The sequence below is a fragment of the Chiloscyllium punctatum genome, chromosome 11 (genome assembly GCF_047496795.1).
Source record: "Chiloscyllium punctatum isolate Juve2018m chromosome 11, sChiPun1.3, whole genome shotgun sequence".
NCBI lineage: Eukaryota > Metazoa > Chordata > Chondrichthyes > Orectolobiformes > Hemiscylliidae > Chiloscyllium > Chiloscyllium punctatum.
Window position 1 is genome coordinate 41,079,989 of NC_092749.1, and position 18,810 is coordinate 41,098,798.

Here is an 18,810-nt window from a genome sequence, read left to right on the forward strand (position 1 = left end):
CAAGGATCTTGAATGCCTTTTTAACCACTTTCACAACTGCCTTTCTATTTTCACTGATATGTGCACATAGATCCCCATGTCTTGCACCAACTTTAGAATTGTACCCTTCATTTTGTTAATGCCTCTCCGTGTTCTTCCTGTCAAATTGTATAATTTTACATCTCACTGCATTAAGTTTTTCTGCAGTGTGTTCACTCACTCCATTGGCCGGACTATGTCAATGTCATCTTGATGTCACTTACAGAGGGATCTTGGGGTTCAAGTCTATAGGTCTCTGAACGTGACCGTGCAAGTAGATAGGGTGGTAAAGAAGACTTATGGCATGTTTGCCTTTATTAGTCAGGGCGAAGTCTACCAAAGTGGGGATGACATGTTGCAGTTTTATAAGACTTTGGTTAGGCAGCACTTAGAGTATTACATTCAATTCTGGTCACCAATTTAAAGGAAGGAGGCTTTGGAGAGTGCAGAAGGGGTTTACCAGGATGCTGTCTGGATTAAAGGGTATGAAAACAAGGAGAAGCTAGAAGATTTAGGGTAATTTCCTCTGGAGCAGGGGAGGCTGAGGGGAGACTTGATAGAAGACTATAAAATTATGAAATGCATTGATAGGGTTGACAGTTAGAATCATTTTCCCAGAGTTGAAATATCTAACACAAAGGACCATGCAGTTAAGGTGAGAGGAGGAAAGTTCAAAAGAAATATCAGGGGGAAATGTTTTGCATAGGGAGTGGTAGGTGTCTGGCGGAGGCAGATATGATAGGGACATTTAAGGGGCTTTTTGATAAACACTTGAATATGCAAGGGATGGAGGGATATGGACCAAGGGCAGCAGAAAGGATTAGTTTAATTTGGCGTCATGTTCAGTACAAAATTGTGGGCTGAAGGGCCTGTGCTGTGCTATAGTGTTTTATGTTCTAAGTCTAACACTATCTTCTCATTGTTCACAATTACATTCAGATTTTGCACCACCTACAAGTTTTGAAATTCTGCTCTGCATACCCAAGTCATGGTCATTAATATCTTTTACTCCATACTCAAACACCAGGATCTCATTCCGGCAATCAAAACTCCTGATTAATTCCTCCTCCAATACAAAGCTACTGGGTCCAGTTGTGCAGCACATCCACCATAGCCTGAGGTGAGCGAATTCAGTTCAGAACTTGGGTCAAACTTGAAATCCTTCTCATTAGTATGGCTCAATCAATCCCAGAATAAAAATGTTGAGCATTGGCAGGCCTAAGACATGGTGTTAATTTTCCATTCCTAGAATGTGGCCATTGTTGATAGGGTTGGGTTTAATTGCATATCCCTAACTGTCCCAATATTTCAGTACACAATGCTGTTTCACAAGGGGCAGTCAATATTATTTGTTTGTGATGCATAGAAGCTTGCTTATTTGTTGAACAATTCATTCAGCCTTAGAATTCTCTGGAACCCCTCACTCAGCTTCTCCAACTTCCTCTCCATCTTTGAGGCCACCCTAAGCCCCCAGCACTTCAACTACAGTTTTTGCCATTATTGCTCCTATTACCCCTTTCAACATTGAATTTTTATGCTACATGGAGCAATGTGGAAGTTTGCCTAAGTCAATGTTGTTACATAAGTTCAAGTTATTTTTACTGTATTGAAATCTGCAGAATCATTTCCTAATCTGGATTGAGTTGACTGATCTAAGCCAAGTCAACAATATGAGTACCACAGATGGCTATAGTACCCCTTTGCTAAGGTTTGAAAGCAATTTATCTAAGTTTTTACTTCTATTTGGTGTCCAATGACTCCTGCTAGAGAGCTAGTGTGCTTTGAAGAGTGACCATTTGGTGAGGTACACAGCATCCATTAAACTATACTGCAAAAGCAATTGATAACATTAGAGAGACAGTAAGGTGAAAACTGGTCAATATGCAAAGCAAACTGTTGTTTATTTTCAGCTAAAGATTCTATTCGAACTGACATCTTGAAATATATAAGTTCAAATGTGTGTGTGACATCAAAGAAATATGATTAGCGTATGTATAATCACATTATAAATCTTTAAAACATGTTTGAAGAAAACAATAAATGTCTGAAAACAGAATTTTATTGCTTCTTCCAGAATTTCACACTAGATTAAAACTAATCGGTAAAGGAGTGCAAGAGTTGTATATTTCACCTTTTTCAGTTGGAGTTAGTTTGTCTTCTCATATAGTTGTGCGATATCATCTGTGTATTTGAATATCAATGGACTTGCAAGCATAGTTGTGGTATTGGAAACCTGCACTACAAAAAGCTGGTGAAGTTTGAATGTCACACTCATTTGTGTCCTTTCCTGTGTTGCTTGCCATTGGAAAGACAATATTTACTGATTTCATAACTCACCAATTGATCTGACATTAGGGATATATGTACAAAATATATAACACCGAAAAGGCTGGTTCAAATTTTATTAAATGTTTTTGATCTTGTGACTCACTGCAATTGTGACAAAAATCTCATTGAACTGAAAACAAAGCTGCATTAATCTACAAGACGTGTGAGGTGTTCGATCAGCTCCATGAAACTTGCTCAATGATACTTCTGACAACTGATATGGGTGCCCTGATACAGGTATTCATGCAGATCTGACTACAGACAATGAATTATTGCCATTCTTTCGAATAAGGAACTGAGATAATTGTCAAAGATAACACATATTTTTAGAAGTGAAAACAAGATTTGCTTCATGAGTTTAACTATAGAATGGTATTGACTTCAATCACTTCACTGCAAAGCATGAATTGTGACCCTGGACCCCAAATAGTTAGGTACTATACCATGGTCTGTAAAGCATTACAAATGGCCATCTTGACAAACAGTTCTTGACAAACAAGGAGGACGTAAAGCTTAATGAGCGGAATCAAAAATCCTGAGGGACTCAACACTGAGCGGGTTAATGAGTGGGTTCATTTGGTACAACTGCTGAGCTGCTAAGCACTCTGAGAAACGCTTTGAAGTGAACTGTCAAATGTCTAGCAAAGGAAAGCTTTTCACAGAAGGATAAAGAACATAGCAGAAGCTGAACTGTCTTGGCACCACACCTTAACACCACGTTTACACCTATTGGCATTTGGCTGGCATCGCTTAACTACTCGGCACAGCTGAGTTAGCGTTGTAGATAGAATGATCCAGTATCAAAGAACAAACAAGCCAATGTGTGACTTCCTAGTGTCTGTAACATAAGCCAACAGCCATTTTTAGAACAGGAATTTTCTTCTTAGCATAAGCCATTTAAATGTTAAAGGTTTGTGTATACCCATATGATGGGGAAAAAAGATACCCATTTGGATAAATTCATTTCATAAATTGTTAAAATATATTATGTTATGAGATCCAGTTGTAAAAGAGATCGACAATTGCAGCATGCTGAAGCGATTGCTTCTGCAAATCAGTTTTAAGCCTTACAAAAATCATATGCAACCCAGATGCTTGCAACAAATCACACTGCATCGCATTACTATACATAAAGGTAACACATAGGCCTTATGGGAAAATAGTTGCCCAAGTTGAATCACAGTAGAAACTGCAGGAAATATACACTGAAAAAGGGTGACGATTTATTAGAAATAGTTGTTAGAATTCCATGTATTGCAAATTCTCTCTGGTGTGACAATGACTGCACTTTGAATGGGCTCCATTAGTTTTGAAGTGCTTCAGGATGTCTCAAAGTCCTGAAAAGCACTGTATAAATGAAAGTTCCATCATCAACCTTATGGACCAGGTTAGTCCCAGGTTTATCTTAGCTTTCTGAGCGATGGCGGTAGATGGGACATTTATAATTGATCCACCACTACCCGCTCTGTCAGGTTTTAGGTAAAATTATTCAAGAATCCCATTCCGAATTGTTATCCAGTGACCCCTGCTGGAAAGTGAACAGACATAAACATCAAAGGAGGACAGCAGAAGATGACGTAGCTGTTACACTTCTGTCTTCATGTCCAAAAAGCCTGCCAAAATGCATTGCCAAGCTTTATGATAGTCACTTGGATGAAGTATGGGAGGAAAACAAACACCATGGAATCAAATCATAGCACGGCATCTTTGTGAGCAGAAGAGCCACATGTGGATGAAAAAGCAAAAAAGTTAAAACAAAAACTTCACACAATGGATATCTGATAAATAGATACTTCACTGAAGCACCAGATCATAAAATACTGAATCACTTCCTATTGACTAATGGTATAGAATATCGTATCCAAACATAACAATTAAACAGCTGTTGATTCAAGTATAGGTAACAGACAATTACCATTTTGTTTTTAAGAAAAAGCTTGGCATCTACATCCAGTTGCTGCATCTAAATCCAAGCGGCCTCTAAAATGGGATATCTTTTAAAAAAACATATGTAAAACAGGATTTCATTAAATGCTCTCTCCTGTTTTCTCTACGGATTGAATTGCAGAACAGGCTGCAGCGGAAAAAAGAAGAATGATTGCCAACTTTTTTTTTAACTGCAGTTGTTAGAAATCTTGATCCAAGCACAATCCTGACTCAGGCCCAACATTTCTTGGCAAAGTGATTTGTGAATTTAACAGAACTGGAATGGACTTTGGGAATTGCTTCTCCGTGTTGTTGCTGATAGAAAGCACACTTGGTACCAGCTGGGGTGGATGGTGTCAGTTTTGTGTTCCCAAACCCCCCCACAGCCCTCACAGATTAAAGGCTGAGTACGAGTCCTGAGAACTCAAAGGTTGAAATTGGTGACCCCAGTGGGGGCTGGGGAAGGTGTCAGCCTCATGTGACAGACTCTCCCGGGCTCAAACTCAAGATTGTGGGTTAATTGATTTTATAAAGTGCCTTGCTCAGTGAATGGAGTTTGATTTTATGCATTTCTCCTTAAAATGTGCAACCATTAAAAAGTAGTCCTTTCATTTTAGCGGCAACAGGCTGTTGAGAAAAATAAACCCCCTTTTTTGGATTTTAGTTGTTGCTCAATTAATGTCTGATACTGCCATCTCCTGTCAACGATTGAAACTGCAGCTTGCTGTTCACCACGAGGCAAAGGCAGTTTTCACAAAGAACTGAAACAACTTTTATGGGCCATTCAGTGAAGGAAGGGAGACTTGGTAAGGGAATTGGAATTCGTGGTGGAGTTGGAGAAGGGTGAAGAGAAGTTGTTTGTTGGTATTTTAGAAATCTGAAAATATCCTTATTTATTCGAGTGAGCTGCTCAAACCTCATGCCTGAATTCAGTCATAGCAACTCAGAAGGTAGGCCATTCAGCCCTTCAAGTCTGTTCCACCTTTCGATATCATCATGGCAGATCATCCAGCTCAGGACCCTGTTCCTGCTTTCTCCCCATACCTTCCATCAATTTAGGCCAGGGATTCTGCCTTAATCCTTGAAAACATTCAATGTTTAGGCCTCAACTTCTTTCTGTGGCAGAGAATTCCAGACTCACCACTCTCTGGGTGCAGAAATTTCTCCTCAACTCAGACCTAAATGGCCTACTCCATATTCTTAGATTGTGACCCCTGATTGTGACTCCCCAGTCATCTTTTCTGCATTTATCCTGTTTATCCTGTTGGAATTTTATAGGTTTCTATGAGATACCCCTCGTTTTTTCTAAAATCCAGTGAACATAGTCCTGACTGATCCCATCTCTCTTCATACGTCGGTCCTGCCATCCCAGGAATCAGTCAGGTTGCTGCATCCCCTCAATAGCCAGCACATTCTTCCTGAGGTGAAGAGACCAAAACTGCACACAATACTCCAAGTGTGGTCTCACCAATGACCTGTGCAATTGCAGCAAGACTGCCCCTGTACTTGAATCTTCTCGCTGTGAAGGCCAACATACCATTTGCGTTCTTCACTGCCTGATGAACCAACACACTTACTTTCAGTGACTGTTGTACAAGGACATCCAGGTCTTGTTACACCTACCCCTTTCTCAATCTGCTACTAATCAGGTAATAATCTTGCTTCCTGTTTTTCGATCTGAGCTGGGGGTGTTGGGCAATTAGAAATTTTGGTTTCTAATTCAATAATCTTATCATATACATGGACTTACCCCAAACTTACAAATGATGTAATTGAACAAGCAGCAAAAATCAAATTATTCCACAATACAAACACCAATGATCAAAGAAATGGACTTTTACTGACACTGTTAGAGCAGACAGTGCTTAACCTGTTCAGAAAACTTTTAAAACCATCAGCTATGTACTGAATATGAGGTTGGACACATCAATTGAAATTTCACAGTCCACTATATTTTATTAATTATTAAATGTGGCTGTTTCAGGGATTATTAATTAAATCTTGAAATTAATATAATTTGATCTGTTGAACATCTGGCATCAACTGTGTTGAAAAACATCTGCGTCTCTCTGCATGTTGGCTCAGTGTCAATTTTTTGTCTGATATCACCATGGAACATTTTGCTACATTAAGGTGCTACATAAATTCAAGTCATTGACACTAAAGCTGGCCTAGTGACATGTTCTTTTAGTCTTTGTGTCAAGTGCAGCTAAAAAATATTGCAGGTCCATAGAACATTCAACATTGAAGGATATTATTTGGCCCATCATTCCCTGGACTGGTGCTGACTCATGTTGCAGCTATGTACTGTAGTCTGAATTCCTTCTTATTTCACATTGTTCTTGGTATTTTTGTTTGTGGTAACTGCACTGTTATAGCTGGAAAGTGAAAGGCAAAGCATCAGGTTGCTGTTGGCCTTGTGTTTTTGGGCAGATTTGTGACCCATATTGTTCTACAGTGACAGTGAACCTGGTTAGTGATAATGTCACAGTGCTAATAACATCCATTGTTCCAATTATGAGCTTCACAAGATTGCTATGTTTTGGGATTGCGTCTTTAATTTAGGATAAAATGAAAGGGTCATGTGATTTGTTCTAAAACTTATCTTACAACAAGCATCTGTGAAGGAACCCTGAAATTTAAAGGAAACCCAAGATTGTTTATTTGGTGAAAAGTTGTAAGATATTCATGCTTGGAAACAATGGCCACAATGTTTAGGCTCGGAGTCTTCAAGGAATTCCAAGTCTCATGAAAATACTGAGAATGAACCACCTGATGAAGGAGCAGCGCTACAAAAGCTAGTGCTTCCAAATAAACCTGTTAGGCTATAAACCTGATGTTGTGTGATTTTTAACTTTGTAAACAGTTACATTTTAATCTATTCATTTAATTTCAAGATACAATAGAATTCAGGTCAAAAGAATAGTTTATTAGCATTTATACATGGATACAAGATCCAAGTGATTCACATTAGCATGTAGTTAGACTTTGAGAGAGGAAGATCTTCTTAAGATATCTATGAGACTCACAGACGCAGGCAATCTACCAAGATCCAGAGATCAGGCACAACTCAAGACCGAAAATCTTTGTTTTGTTTTGCATAAATGTGGATGGAATCTTGGATTAAAAAGACCAAATTTATGAAGCGTTAGAACAAGGCTGAAAGATTTGTCTAGCTTGTGTGAGAGACAGAACTGTGAGGAACCTCTCTAACATTTCGGATAGTTCTAGGCTTAAGAATTGCCAGACTGAGAAAAGAGAAGAATGGAGTAAATATTTGGAAGTTAAGTCCAACTTGGACTTGTTCAGGAAAATTAAATGACTACTTAAAGGACTTGTAAAGTGATCACTTCTCCAAATGTTCCAGAAATAAAATGGGAAAGCTCTGTTGTGTGATTTATCAAATAGATTGCTTGTGAATATAGTGTGTAGTCATTTGCTTTAGTGATTTAAGTCTTTTGCTTTAGAAAAAGGCTTCAAATGTGATATTTTGTCATGTCATCCATTCAGCTCTTAACAAGAAGTTCAATTCTTTAAAACTTATCAGTCTCTACAGGGATCACAACACTCTGATTATGTATAGGATTTGTGTACCTAACTGACATCGGTAAGTATGGTTTAATGGTCTAGTGATGTGAATAGACCATTGCTATATTGATGATTGTGTCCATAATTCCCATAGTTGTCTATCTATGCATAAAGGTAGTCCAAAGCAAGCACATGTCCAATCCTAAATTAAAAGTCATTCATGTTCCTTATGGTTTGGTGGTTGATGAATGTGCTGCAAGTAAACTTTACACTGTATTCAACCATAAATCACTCTCGGTGGATAATGTAGCAACAGAATTATGAACAAGGTTAATAGTATTTTGTGAATCATTAAATGCTATGCAATGTAATAGCGCTGACCAATGTTTGTTCTCCTTTTGTCTCTGAATAATTCATTTGTTTTCTTGTCTATTTTTGAAGGTGCTTACTCCTTGTTGACTTAGACCATAGGCTAAGCAGTGGGGATGTTATCAGTCACTGTCCATTATCAAAGTGGATAATATTGATAGCCTATTTGATGCAGAGTGGCAGCACAGTGAAACCCAAACATTTTCTCCTCCTCCACTTGATCCCAACACCCCCACAATCCATTGAATTTTTATCAGTGTTACTGGAACCTTGATTTATTTCCTGTGCTTGGTACAGGGATGTTGAGGCCAGTGCTGACAACCTGACTGGCACCACTGTTGTGATCAACTGAACTGTGCATAATGTGTGAGCAAACCTTGGGTCCCTCTGCAACTCTCACCTCATGAATTAATCACCTCCAGGAGGGTGTCAGTATATATTCTATTTAACCACATATACCAACTACTCAACTCAAAACTATTCGAACATTTGGATTTGAATGACATTTAGTTCCCAGAACCTTGGCAATCATTCTTCATTGTGTCAGAAAAACCCAAGGCCACATGGATTATTTTTAATTGACTTTCAGGGTATCTATTATTCCACCTGTAAACATGTCTGACATCTCAGTAATACTGCACAGGAGCAACAAGCAACATTGAATAACTGGGTGACACTACTTGTTAAAAGGGAATCAATACTTATTTGCATTGAAGCTAAGAGGAGGACAAGTATCACATTTCTATTTCTGAAGCTTGCTATTTTGCTAACCAGAAGTGACATGGACTAATTTATACTGAGATTATCAAATAGCCACCTCTGCATCATACATTGGAATTATTTTATTTGCACAGGGGTTTCCTTTTCTCACATTTCTCCTTATATGGCATTGTCAGGCCAATTGTACAACAATGGATCCCTCTGCTGGCCAAAGGAGCTGCCAGCCAGGCCTGCCAAGGTTTCAAGTGTTTGCCACAGACACCAAGAAGACAAAATTTTACTCTGTATGTGTAGAGAGGGATAAATCTCCAGCATATCAACATTCTTTGGCTCTGAAGGTTTAAGATTCAAAACCTTCCCGTCCAAAGTTTGAATCTTACTCAATGGCACAAATGTCAAAATTGCAGTGGTGTTTTTGACTGACTTCTGGTGCCTATAATGTATAGAACATGAAATTGCTTTTTGATTACTCTAAATCCCATTTTACTGTACTCTCACGACATCTGCTGATCTAATCTTTTTGCCAAAAATACTTTGAAATGTTCTATTACTTGATCTAATGTTGAATTCCATTGCATTCCTTGTGTCCTACATTATCACATGCAATGTACACCTTTAAGCAGAATAGTCGACAACTACATAGTATGGAGAAGTACTGATTATCAGAATTGAGGTTAAAGGATAACTCTACCTCTGATAAAAGCCAGGGTAATAACCACAGTTTCAGTTTGTATTACACAGATTAATGTGTAGCTCCATTACAAGGCTGTTTCTCTGCAGCACCTCATTTATCAGAAAAAAAAACATGTTGCAATCAAAAACCAATGTATTCTGAGGACACAGATAAAAAAAACAGACCAGGCAGAAGAGTTCAGGGAAGGAATTCTAGAGGATGGCAATGAGCCAGCTGAAGTCCCAGTCATTAAGAAAAGGTGTAGGGTAGAAAAACAAAGAGTTGAATCAGAGGACGAAATGGTGTAATGAAATTACAATGCTGGAGGACATTGCAATAATTGGATGAGGCAAGGCCATGGAAGAATTTCAAGGCAAGGGCAAAAATTAAATTTGGTATGTTCAATACACAGGCCCAATACTGCAGCATTGATTGGCAAGTGGGATTGATGCTGAACAAAATCTGAGGAGTTGTGTTTGGACAAGTCAGATGTTTTGGAGGAGAGGCCAGAATTAAAGTAAATAGAGCAATTAGTCTCAAGATTGGCAAAAAAAAATTGATAAGGATTTAGGCAGCAGTTAGCCCGAGTTAGGATCAAAGAATGGTCATGCAGATTTGAAATAAGTAACTCTGGTGAAGGGACAGGTATCAACACTGCATACCTGTCCAGTTCTGTCTAAGAGAAAGGTAAGTGACACAGAACTTAAATTCAACCATCGAAACTGGAATGTAAGGCTACTCTCAGAGATAGTGATTATTAATTGTTGTAAAAGTCAAGTTGGTTCAGGTATGCTCTTTAGTGAAAGAAATCCCCTGGGGCAGGCTTGCATGTGACTCCAGATCCACAGCAATGAAGTTGACTAAGCAAACCAATCAGGCAGTCATCTTGCCACCTACCTCACAAGCTGTCATAAATTTAGTTGGGAAGGAGGGTGGTGGTGGTAGGTGAGGCCTAGTGCAGCCTGTCCATCCTTGCCCCATTTGAGACCATTTGACCACGTAAGAGTAGCTGCTTGCCTGGCTGAAATTAGAAGGCCATCAGAAGAAAGATAGAGTTGGGATGGAGTGATCCACAAGTTAGCTTGTGTCAGGCTTGGACTTGAAAGCAGGAATTTGCAGGAGGGTCCCGCTGTCACCTATCAGCTGTTTTGATTGCTCACATCCCCTTGGTCCTATACATCAAGCTCTGCCACTTCAAGTGCTCCCTTCTCGTTTGGCCTTTCCAACTTGACAAGATAATGTTGGAATTAAAACTGAAATACATCAACATATCAGGCATGATCTGGGGAGAGAAAAAAACAGAGCTATTATTTCAGGTGAAGAAGTTCTCATCGGAACTGGAAAACGTGGGCGGAAGGCAAGAAGAATAAGATATCAAGTGAGGCAAATAGTGTGAAACAAAAGGGAGAGGTGATGAGGCAAATAGAGAAACAAAATGTGCGTCTAGAAGAGATATAAACAGGAATAAGAGAATCATTGCTAATAAATGCTGTCTAAAAACTGAATCAGTGGTTACGATCTGAAATTATTAAATTCAGTGTTGAGTCTGGAGGATTGTAAAGTGCCTTATTAAAAGATAAGCTGCTGATCTGTGAGTTTTCATTCAGATTCATTAAAGCAGTGCAGGAGGCTGAGAACAGAGATGTTAGTGTGACAGCAGCAGTGAATTAAATTGGTAACTGATTGAAAGCCCAGGGTCAACCTGCAGCATGAGTGGATGGAAAACCAATGCCTATTCTACATTTGATCTCTCCAATATTGAAGAGACCACCTCACAAGCAGCAAATACAGTATGTGAAATAAAAATAAGTACAGGTTAATCACTGTTTCACATGGAAGGAGTGTCTGGGTTCTTGGAGAGTGGAACAGAGGAAGGTAAATGGGCAGACTGTGGTACTAGACAATATGGCAGATTGACAGTGCATGAGGAAGTCTTGCTTTCTTCTGCCTTAAGCTTATGGAGCTGTATGGTCAATTGAAGAATTCAAGAGGGAATGGGATTATTATGTGAAAAGGAAGGAGGGGCAGGTCTACGGGGAAAAGGCAAGGGAATGACATTAGCTGCATTGTTTATTTAGAGAGCTGGTGTAGACATGATGGGCCAAATGACCTCCTGCTCTTCTGGTAACATTTCTGTGGGTCTTCTCTATGGGGAAATAAAGCAAAGGAGACTGAAGATCAAAACAAGAACAGCAAGCAATAGTATTGTCAGTGATGAAAAGAATAAAGTCTTAAAACCTGAGAAAATAGCCTTTGCAGGAAACTGATTGGAGAATGTGTTAAGTCCACCAATGCGACTGGTAACAAAAACATGACTATTTTGCCGATCAGTTCCAGAAGTGAAATTAAAAATTCTTAACAGAATTTAAATGTGAGGCCTCCTGAGGTTTACAATTATGTCTATCCTTTAATACACTAAGCAATTTCCCTAGATATGTATCAGAAAGAGCATCACATAGGATTAGTTGATTAAGCTTCTCAATATAGTGGAGAGTCAAGCATGCAAGGGGACTCAAACATTTAATGAGACCAAAATGAGAACTTTCTTTAAAAAATGGGTTCCCATGCGATATTAAATGTAATCTTTTAAATAAGTTCCACTTGTAAAGTTATACATATTAACATTTGTAATATCCCACTCCGCATTGGGTCCAGCAAAAGTGAGACAAAGAAAATCTCTTTTCGACTTTTGGAACAGCTACAAATAAACTGTAAAAATGCAGCAATTAGTTGATGGTGAGTTAATAGTGTCTAACATTGGCCTAAGAGAGGGCTTTATTTGTTGGCCACACTGTTGGTTCAGGAGGTCAGTTTCCAGTCTGAGTGCTATGTGAGCTCTTTTGTAACTGACAGCCGAAGGGAAGTGCTGTCCTCACGCAAAAAAGGCCAACTTCTGTGAGACTGACTGGGAGCTAGCAAGATAACATGCACTCACAGAAACAGGTCCATGTCAGAGGTGAGCACTACCTCCTGTGTGGACAGATCTACTTCTGAGAAAGCTGCTGTGTCACATTGTGACCCATGTCTCCCTAAGAAATTAAAGGAAAATGAAAACTGCTTCCAGTAGATAATGGAATTATGGTTTAACTTAAAGGAACTGAGAAAGCTAAAATTAAAGGAAAATGTCTCATCCTGCTTTTGTAGCAGATTGTCCGTCTTATTGACCTGGCTAAAACATTCACAGCAAGGACCATTGAGAGATTCCTTTGTCTGAAATCTCCATGGGAGCTTTATCAAAGTCCTGCTGTAATTTTTGGAATGGCAAGACTGGCTGAATCAGCTGCTTATATTATTTCCCAGCCGGTTCCACTAGTACTTCTCTGTGGCATTTGGTGAAAGCCTGAATTCTCCATTAAATTTACAACAACCATTTGAGATTCTCAGAAATGGCTCTGTGTATGCGTGCGTGTTTGTGTGCTTGTGTGCATATGTGTGTGCACAGATGTGTGTGCGCACACTGTCAGCAATCAGTACAATTTTTAAAATCTGTCTTGATATTGGGTTCTATTCTCAGAAGGTTTGAGTTATAAAGAAAGGTGGGATAGGCTGGGACTTTTTTTGACTGGAGCATAAGAGGTTGAGAGGTGACCTGATAAAAGTTTATAAAATAATGAGAGGAAGGGATAAAGTTAATAGTAGTTGTGTTTTCCTTGAGATGGGAAAGTTCAAGAATTTTAGGTGAGAAGAGAGAGATTAATTAAAAACATAAGAGGCACTTTTTTTACACAGAGGCTGGTTTGAATGTGGAATGAACTTCCTGAGGAAGTGGTGGATACGGGTACAATTACAACATTTGAAAGGCATTTGGATAGATACATAATAGGAAAGGTTTGGAGGGATATGGGCCAGGAGCAGGCAGGTGGGATTAGTTCAGTTTGAAATTATATTCAGCATGAACTGGTTGGATGAAATGTCCTGTTTCTGTGCTGTATGACTCAATTCTGGTCTCCTTCCTATCAGAAAGGTGTTGTGAAACTTGAAAGGGTTCAGAAAAGATTTACAAGATGTTGCCAGGGTTGGAGGATTTGAGCTATCGGGAGAGGCTGAATAGGCTGGGGCTGTTTTCTCTAGAGCATCAGAGGCTGAGGGGTGATCTTATAGAGGTTTTGAAAATCATGAAGGGCATGGATAGAGTAATTAGACAAGGTCTTTTCCCTGGGGGAGTCCAGAAATTCAGGGCATAGGCTTAGGGTGAAAGGGGAGAGATATAAAAGAGCCTGAAAGGGCAACTTTTTCACACAGAGGGTGGTGCATGTGTAGAATGAGCGGCCAGAGGAACTGGTGAAGACTGGTACAATAATTATATTTAAAATGCATCTGGATGGATATATGAATAGGAAGGGTTGAGAAGGATATGGGCCAAGTGCTGGCAAAGAAGGCTAGATTAGGTTGAGATATCTGGTCGGCATGGATGAGTTGGACAGAAGGGTCTGTTTCCGTGTTGTATATCTCTATGTCTCTATGACTGTGTTAGCACCTCCTGACACATTCGTGCAAGGTGATTGGTTACTTAACACAAGAAAGGCTTAGTGAGAGATACAATTATACTCCCTGTGTAAATGCAGTACTGCCCAACTCAAGAAGGTCAGCAATACATTTTATCCTTCAGTGTATTGAATGGACTTTATTTTGACGGTGAAGTGGAGCTCAGAGCACCAGTAGCAATATAATTGAGTTTCCATAATGTTTCTACATAACATAATTTTGACAAGTCCCTTCGCAGAAACTCAACTGTACGTCTATCTGTCTGTCGAGTTAAGAGCTTTTGCTGTGTGTAGAACTGTCAATGGCACCCATTGAGATCTGTCAATGGCAGCATTTAAGCTGTTTTAGTGGAATGTCAGTGATGTGTTTACATTATATCACAGTTTGAAGTTCTTTTGCTTGTACTGTCACACAAATATGATGTAAAATTACTCACATCTTGTACTTTTTAGGACTGCTGTATTTTTATGCTGCTTATTGGCTAGGTTATATGTCAAAAGAAACAGAGATGGCCAGAACTGAGTGGGTGGGATGTTAAAATTGTTCTCATTATATGTCAGCATTGGAGAGTACATACAACTGCACTGTTGGGCAAGGCAGTGATTCTGAAAGAGTTAATCTTGAAGCTGCTTGAAACTCCACCCAACCTGATGATGTCACAGAGTCTTTGATTACTGAGGAGGCAGCTGAGCTTAAAGTCCCAGTGGAAACATCTGTGACACTTTCAGCTCCTGATACTCCTTGTAATTATGCCTAAATAGTCAATCTAACTTGTATCTATTGCTATCATGCAACAAATTTGTTCTTGCTTCATAAGACAATTTCTCCTTCTTATTTTGATTCAGTAATGGTTTATCCTATACCACTGCTAATTTATGTAGTTAAAGAGGATTGGTGGCAGCACTCTACCCTGACCACGAGTCACTTGTGGATAGTACTGCAACATCTAACACTGAGGTAAAAACAATGACTGCAGATGCTGGAAACCAAATTCTGGATTAGTGGTGCTGGAAGAGCACAGCAGTTGAACTGCTGTGCTCTTCCAGCACCACTAATCCAGAACATCTAACACTGGTCTGGTGAAGCTTTACTCTACTCAACTGATAAGGTGGTGCAAACCTTGAGCCAAAACCTCCAGTGTCCTATTTTATGGATACATGAGTCCTGATCATGCCATTGGCACTTGCCTGTAATTTTAACTTGACAGCATGAATGGGAAACCACATTATTTGTCAGGCAAATCTGATGGCAAAAATGGACTGGGGACAGGGGAAACCAACAGAGGGAAGATTTTACTTAACTGTGGAGCAATAGAGGGAGTAGAGGTTGCTCCTTCAATTATAATATACCATGACAGGTGAGGCCACCTCTATGGTAGATCTCTTTCCATTATGCCCAAATACAAGATTCCAACAGGATGGATCAGACAACTAGCTGATCACTCTGGTTCCCTAGTATTGGTGGACAGTCCCTGAGCTGTGAAACTTTATAGAATCATTGAATCTCTACTGTGTGGAACTGGATATCATCATCTTCTCACCCTAAATGTGTGAATGCCAAGCAATGGCATTTAATATAGGAGCCTGGGCCTTATTCAGAAGCAGAAGTTGAGTTTCTAACCAAATGAGCTGCTCACCTATTCAACATTAAAGTCAGGCTGGGATATTTTGATAAAGGAGTACTATTTTGATGATGAAATAACTTACACTGATTCATTTCTCTAGATCATCATCTCACATTTACAATCACAAATAAATGCTCAGCTAATTGAAATGAGATTGACTGCCACTTGGAACACTAATCACAGCATGATTAGTCGAATCAGCATCCAAAGCCACATCCACAATCCCCCGTCCTCGATTCCAGTCTATCTGGGTCTACCATTTCTCTGACTCTTGTCTCTTTTGCATGACTATCGGATGACCAAGGTTGGGAACTAAACATTCAACAGTATTCAAACTTTGGGAAAGGCAGGAAAAAATGAAAATGAAGTGGGTGACATCGAAAGCTGAAATCATTATGATGGTGAAAAAGGATATTAACACAGGACATATAGGTGTAGAATCAGGCAAGGTGGAGATAAGAAACAAAAAGAGCAAACAATATGTTGTTGTGTCGCCATAGTCTTACCAGACCATAGGAGCTGCTCTCTCTGCTGGTGATTTAACCTGAAGGCCACCAGATTTCAGGCGAGAGAAGAGTTGAGAATGAGAGTCCTTCATGGTAACCTCAAACCAGTGATGGGAATTGAACCCACGCTGTTGGCATCTGTAGAGTGAGTTGTCTATAGGTCTGCAGGCAGTAGAGGAAAATTGGATTGCATTAAACAAGGAATTAGTAATGCACATAACAAGGGTGATGTAGTAATCATGGGTGATTTATATCTGCACATAGTGTGGGCAAACCACATCAGCAATAATTTTGTGGCAGATGAAGTCCTGGAGTATATATAAGATGTCTTTTTTAGACCAGTACATTGAGGAACCAATTCAGGAACAGGCTATTCTAAATTTGGTTTTATGCAAAGAGACAAGATTAATGAGGAATCTTGTTGTGAGAGGTCCTTTAGGAAAAAGTGACCACAACATGATAATCTTTTTCATTGAGATAGATAGTAAAGTAGTCCAATCTGAAACTAGAGTCCTAACACAAGAAACTACAAAGGTAAGAAGGTGAATTGGCTTGGATAAGGTAACTGCATTAGAAGATGCAACAATGAATAGGCAATGGTTGATATTACCGAATGACTGCATGCATTGCAAGAGATATATATTCCTTTTGGGCAAAAGAATATGACTGGAAAAGCAACTAAAACTTGGCAAATGAAATTAACTAATAGGTCATGAGAGGAGTCATATAAAGTTGCTGGATAAAGTAGCAAGCCTATGCATTGTGAAAAGTATAGAAATCAACAAAAGGTATACCAAGATGTTAATTAAGAGAGGAAATATAGAGTATGAGAGTAAACTTGCAAGGTACTTAAAAGCGCACTGTAAGACTTTTTATAACTATGCAAAAAGAGAAAGATTCATGCAAGCAAGTGCAGGTTACTTATAATCTGAAATAGGAAAATTGATAATGGAAGACAGGGAAATGTAGGAGCAATAAAACAATTATTTTAGTTCTATCTTCAAATAGGAAGATAGAAATAATTTTCCAGAAATGAAATGGAAGTAGGGGTCTATTCAGAATTGAAAGAAATTAGTATTTGTAAAACAAACATTAATGGGACTGCAAGCTTCTCAGATGCTGCCTGACCTGCTGTGCAATTCCAGTACCACTCTAATCTAGACTCTAATCTCCAGCGTCTGCAGTCCTCACTTTCGTCTAATAATCTCCATCCCAATGTATTAAAGGAAGTGACCAGTGAAATAGTGGATGCATCAATTGGAAACCATTGGTGTACAAAGAGCGTCAACACATTGCTCAAAGTAAGCAAGCCTATAGTGTAGCAAACAGTTAAAAAAGCAAATGCTGTCATAGAATCCTATACAGAAAAGGCCCAACAGCCAATTGAGCCAGCTTCGGCAAAAACCGCTCTAAATCTACACCATTTCCACTTACCAGCACTTAGTCCATCACATTGGATGTTATGACATTACAAGTGCTCATCCAAGTACTTTTTGAAGGTTATGAGATGTGAGGTTTCCTGCGTCAACTCCCATCCAGGCAGTATTTTGACCTTCATTGCAGGGCGATCAAGGAAGTCTTAATGCTGTTGTACCTCACCTGGAGCATTGTGTGCAGTTTTGTATTCTTTACCTCAGAGGGAATTCAGTGAAAGTTCACTGGACTGATACAAAAACAGGAGAAACTCAACAGTCCTGAAAGCAACTGCACAGAGAAAATCAGAGTTAATGTTTCAAGTCCAGTGACCTTTTCACAGAGCTAAAAGCAGCTGAGAAATAGTGGTATTTATGCTGATGATGGGTGGATGTGGGGGAGGGGGCATGTGGGTGGCAAGAGGAAGGGGTCAGTCGAAAAGAAAGAGATGGCGACCAGAAAGAATGTGAGAGAGATAAAGAAAAGGCAAAAAGGGAGGTGTCGGGAATGGAGGAGACTTGGGCCAGAGTAACCCAAAGGGAATGGTCCCTGCAGACGGCTGACAAGGGAGATGAGGGAGAATAAGTACCTGGTGGTGGCATCACATTGGAGGTGTTGGTAACGGTGACATAGCATCCTTTGGATGACGAGGCCGGTGGGGCAGAACGTAAAGACTGGGGCATCCTATCATTGTTGTAGGATAAAAGGGAAGGGAAGGCATGAGGACAAAAGTGCAGAGGGCCACCCATGGTTGAGGGCCCTATTGACCACAGTAGCGGGAAATTCTCATGTGGACATTTCTGAGGTGCCCTCCCTTGCAGAAGGGGCATGATCAGAACAGATGCAATGGAGATGGAGGAACTGGGAAATGGGATGGAGTCTTTGTAGGAAGCAGAGTGTGAGGATGTATAGACAAGATAACTGTGGGAGTTGGTGGGTTTGTAATGGATATCGGTGGCCAGCCTATGCCCAGAAATACAAACAGAGATGTCAAGAAAGGGAAAGGAGGAGTCAGAAATGAACCACGTGAAGGTGACAACAGAGTGGAAATTGGAAGCAAAATGGATTAATAGATGAGAGAGGAAAGCAGCACCAATGCTGTCATTGAGGTATGGAGAAGGAGTTGTGGAGAGGGAACTGACTAATACTGATTCCTGCAATATGTTTGTTGTACGAGGAGGGATCACATGTATTCTGTGGAATTTAGAAAAATTAGAGGG